The sequence below is a fragment of the Meles meles genome, chromosome 20 (genome assembly GCF_922984935.1).
Source record: "Meles meles chromosome 20, mMelMel3.1 paternal haplotype, whole genome shotgun sequence".
Taxonomy (NCBI): Eukaryota; Metazoa; Chordata; class Mammalia; order Carnivora; family Mustelidae; genus Meles; species Meles meles.
Genome location: NC_060085.1, coordinates 51,528,550 through 51,533,797, shown reverse-complemented (window position 1 = coordinate 51,533,797; position 5,248 = coordinate 51,528,550). Strand labels below are relative to the sequence as shown.

The window sequence follows — 5,248 nt, the reverse complement described above, 5'->3', positions numbered from 1 at the left end:
ATCAGTAAAGGAAAACTGTGCTCATTATTTCTTTACCCATGCTGCATTGAAGAGCCTGGAAAAGGACCCTTTTAGGCTGATGATGTCTTTGAAGCACTGTCAAAATTCTTCAAGCTAATGAGCTTGAAGAAAAAAAAATATATTGGGTGTCTACTGATGCTATTTCAGCAATGCCTGGTTTAAGATCAGCATTTGAGGCAAAAATCCAAGAGAAGATGAACATTTCCTTTTTTTTTTAAATATTTTTATTTATTTGACAGAGAGAAATCACAACTAGGCAGAGAGGCAGGCAGAGAGAGAGGAGGAAGCAGGCTCCCTGTGGAGCAGAGAGCCCGATGTGGGGCTCGATCCCAGGACCCTGGGATCATGACCTGGGCGAAGGCAGAGGCTTTAACCCACTGAGCCACCCAGGGCCCCGAAGATGAACATTTCAAGGATGTCCTATCACTGCCAAGCATTGCATTGGACGGTTCTGTGAGGGCAACTTGGTCTAGATATCAAGATAGCCAAGTTGTGGAAAATAGTATGTTACAATATCAGGTCATTTCTCTTTTTTGTGTGAAGATTTGAGAGCCGATCCTAGAATACTGATTTGTAGGGAAATTAACCTGGCCAGGATCAATGAAGGGCTCAGTGGCTGTGTTTTTGGAATACCTGGAGAAAACCTTTTTCAGTTTCAAAAATGTTAACTTTCCACATACCTTGGTATAGCAGACACTCTCAGTGCCTCACCTGGAGTGCCTGGGTATCTGTTCTGGGTTTAAAACACTCATGCCACGGCTTCTTTGTGCTTTGCGCCTGTTCTTTTCTTCCAGGACCACCCTTGGGCCATTGTGGACTTCTGCCCACAGGAGCAGAGAGTGTAGGTATCTCTGGGAGTTTGTAGTACTTGGGTGGTTGTAGCCAGTGACTGTAGGGCTGGGTATAAAAGTCTTTCTCCCTTGTGTTGGTGTGGTGGCCAATTCTGGTATGTGATTCATTCTTCAGAGGTCCCCAGAAGACAAGGCCATGGTTGGAAACTGCTTGAAAGGCCCCTTTGCCTGTCCTGCTTGCCTCATTCCATTACAGGTTTCTCTTTAATAACTCCCTTGAACACACATCCTCTCCTAGGGTCTGCTTCTTGGGACCCTGACCTAAGATGCCTGGCATACTTGGCAGAGACATTTGAAGCGTTGAATACATTGATCATGCAACTCAAAGAAATAAGCACCTGCCTCATTTGTCAGTATTTTGTATGTCAAGAAATTATAAGCCAAGGGGTACCTGGGTGATTCAGTCTCTTAAGTGTTTAACTCTTGATTTCCACTCAGGTCATGATCTCAAGGGTCCTGAGATTGAGCCCTGCATCTGGCTCTGTGTTGGGTGTGGAGCCCACTTAAGATTCTCTCTTTCCAGGGTGCCTGGATGGCTCTGTGGATTAAAGCCTCTGCCTTCGGCTCGGGTCATGATCCCAGAGTCCTGGGATCGGGCCCTGTCTGGCTCTCTGCTCAGCAGGGAGCCTTCTTCCCTTCCTCTCTCTCTGCCTGCCTCTCTGCCTGCTTGTGATCTCTGTCTGTCAAATAAATAAATAAAATCTTAAAAAAAAAAAAAAAAAGATTCTCTCTGTCTGAGCTGCCATCTTGCACCTAATCTCAGCTGGTCCACCTGAGACCCCCTGAATGCCAACCCTAGTCCCCTGTGCGGTCCCTTTTCCACCCCAAAAGATGAAAGAAACTATCACGAACCAGAAGAAATTCGCCAAACTGCAAGCACAGGTGCACATTGGTGGGAAAGGAGCTGCTCGCCTGAAGAAGAAGGTGGTTCACAGAACGGCTACAGCAGATGATAAAACACTTCAGTTCTTCTTAAAGAAGTTAGGGGTGAACAGTATCTCTGGTTTTGAAGAAGTGAATATGTTCACAAACCAAGGAACAGGGATCCACTTTAACAGCCCTAAAGTTCAGGCATTGCTGGCAGCGAGCACTTTGACCATTACAGGCCATGCTGAGACAAAGCAGCTGACGGAAATGCTACCCAGTATCTCTCTTTTTTTAAAAAAAATTTATTTATTTATTTGACAGAGATCACAAGTAGGTAGAGAGGCAGGCAGAGAGAGAGGAAGGGAAGCAGGCTCCCTGCTGAGCAGAGAGCCCAATGCGGGGCTGGATCCCAGGACCCCGAGATCATGACCTGAGCTGAAGGCAGAGGCTTAACCCACTGAGCCACCCAGGCACCCCAATGCTACCCAGTATCTTACACCAACTTGGTGCGGGCAGTCTGACTAGTTGAAGAAGCCTGGCTGAAGCTCTGCCCACACAATCTGCGGATGGAAAAGCACCACTTGCTGCCAGAGAGGAGGATGATGATGAAGTTCCAGGTCTTGTGGAGAATTTTGATGAAGCTTCTAAGAATGAAGGAAACTGAATTGAGTCAACTTCTGAAGAAGATACAACTTGAAGAAGTTACTGGGAGCTGCTATTTTATATTATGACTGCTTTTAAAAATTTTGTTCATGGATCTAATAAAATCTAGATCTCTAATATTTTTAAGCCCAAGCCCCTTGGACACTGCAGCTCTTTTCAGTTTTTGCTTATACACAATTCATTCTTTGCAGCTAATTAAGCTGAAGAAACCTGGGAATAAAGTTTGAAACAAGGTGAATAAAATTCTTTGCCTGGGGGCAGGGGGAAGATACTCTCTGTCCCTCTCCCTCTGCCCCTCCCCATCCCTTAAAAAAGTTATAGCCAAAATTTATCTATAGATACATTATATTGGTGTTAAAATTTCCTTTTTGGTGTTTGAATTGATATTTAGTGTTTGAAGTGATATGCTTGCTTTCGAAGAAAAACAATATTGCATCTAATGTGTTTGCTGGTAAATTCAGGATATACACAATTTTTTTTTTCTGATATTGTGGCTAAAAAGCACATTTGAAACTTTCCTCCCTAGTGCTCAGTCTTTGCCAGATCTCCAAAGGTGTTTTTGGAAGTCAAGCTTGACTTAGTGGCCAAGTCCATCAGTTACATCAAATGGACTTTAAAGATTTGTGGGAGCAAATTATCTCTCTCATTTCTTAAAAGCAAGTAAGCATTTTTGGTAAATTTTTTTCCATTTTCATTAAAAAAAAAAAAAAACAAACCATGACAGCCTTGATGTTGCAAGTGATCTTGGATTTGTTTTGATGCCATTCTTGACCCAAGAGGGAAAAACTGGGGTAGGCAAGTGGATTGATACCATGTGAATAAAATGAAGATTCAATTTCCCTTGCGGGGGAAAACCAAATTATTTTCATCAGCAAGGCCATAGCCTTGCTTTGTTTTTGCTCTCTTTATGTGTACTCTCTTTATATATTCCAGGTGACATTAGAAGAAGCTGGTGTTTTTGGTTTGTTTGGTTTTGGTTAATGGCTTGAACATGAGCATTGAAGGTTGTGAGCACTCTTGTAGGCATCTCTGTGGTCTTGCCCTGCTCTGATGTCCTCTGATCATAAGATTCTCTTTCTCATTGCTAAGATTTGTCTCTGAATCAGAATCCCCTTTTCCCCAATTAGGGGATGTTGTGGAAGTTCCATTAGAGTTTGGTTTCAGGCCCAAACACGGAGGGTAAGAGACCGCAGAGTGAAAACCCGCCTGTTTCAACAGACATTACCAACAAACACTGTCATCTTTGGCTCTTCTGGATCCCTCGGATGGAAACTAAGTAGAAGAGTGTGGTCTTTATTAGCAACCCATTCTCCCTGCCTCCTTTTCCTCCCTGCTCCTCCCTCGATCCTCCCTTCTCTCCCTTTTTCCTTCACCCCATTTCTTCTCTTCCTCTTCCCTCTCTTTCAGTGGCTTTTCCTTTATGATTTATTTTTCTTTCTTACTGTTTCCCCCCCTTTCTGTTGTGGCAACTGAAACACACCCAAACTGAAGAGATTGCAGCCAGCTTCTTCCCTTTTTGATAAGAAATGTTCCAGAACATTGACGTAAAAAATCCCCTTCCCCCTCCCCTCAGCTGGATGTGAATCAGAATATCCATGGGTGAGTGGTGGGGAGTGGGGTGGGTGTGGAGGCAGGGACCACGTGTGAGGGCTGTTCCTAAAGAACATGCCTGTAAGGGTGGGGTCATAGGTGCTAGGTGCTAGAGAGAGTACAAGCTCAGTATTTTGGTGATTTGCATCTAGAGAGGACTTGCAGGAATCAGAAGATATGTCTTTCTTGAGAAATGTTGAAAAGTCAAGTGAGTGGTCATGTGACAACTTGTCCAGGTTTTCTTCTGGATGCCATAATTTGCTGTTCTGTGAAATGGGAACAGTGGCCTTGGCTCCTTTCCTCAGGTCAGAGATATTATGAGAGTCAATGGCCCTTTGGAGGGCAGCATGGTGAAGACTGTGCCAGGAGCCAGAACACTTGGGCTTTAGTCCCAGCTCTGCTGTTTTCTTGGTTTGTCATCATCAGTGTGAAAATAGCTTCTGAAGCTCTCAGTTTCCTCATCTGTGAAATGGGAAGGTTGGGTTTCTCAAAATGGGATGCACTTCCTCAATTGAAAACTGTCTCCCCATCATTAGTGCTCTTGGCTATATGTTTTTCAAAAGCAGGGCCTACCATTGGATCTGAAAAAAAGGAATTGCTTGAAAATATTGTTGAATGAATGAATGCTCACACTCAGGGACCCCAAGTATGGCTGTACTATACACAACTCCAAGGGAAGGGGGCCACCGCTCATGAAGGCTATGACAGGAATCGGGTCCCTGTAGTTGGGCAACATGGTGGGCTGCTCCCCAGTGGACAAGCTTTCGGTGACCTGAAGTTGTCAGGAAGGTGAGACTCGTAGAAAATATAACACCCCTTATGCCCCTCTGACTAGTTTCCTTTTCTAGGTGCTACAGAACCACCCACCTGGGCTCTTTATCTCTCTCACCTTACAGAAACAGGCTCCTGAATGCTTTCTCGATTAGCAGCAGCCATGCATGGGGCTCCATGACAGGACAGCTGGATGAACACAGACCTCGCATTGATACAGGCCAGAAGAGCTTATGAAATAATCTGACTCTCAGTTTCTTCTGTGAGAAGCTATATTTCAGAAGTTAAAGAGTCCCTTACTTTCTAACCAAGGAAAATATTGACAGCTTAGTCAGAAAGCAAATCCTCCCCCTTTTTTTGGCCAAATACATTTAGAAGAAAACTAAATTTTCTCAGAAGATACACAATTATTACATTTTCTATAAGTTCATCTGTGTGTCTTGTATAGATTACCTCATGCGTCCCCAGGGGTACCCATGGGAGCC

General features: G+C 44.2%; 1 pseudogene; it reads left to right on the top strand.

The window, feature by feature from the left end:
- The first annotated feature begins 1,703 nt into the window (after nucleotides 1–1,703).
- Nucleotides 1,704–2,403, top strand: LOC123933076 (annotated as a pseudogene).
- The last annotated feature ends 2,845 nt before the right edge of the window (nucleotides 2,404–5,248 follow it).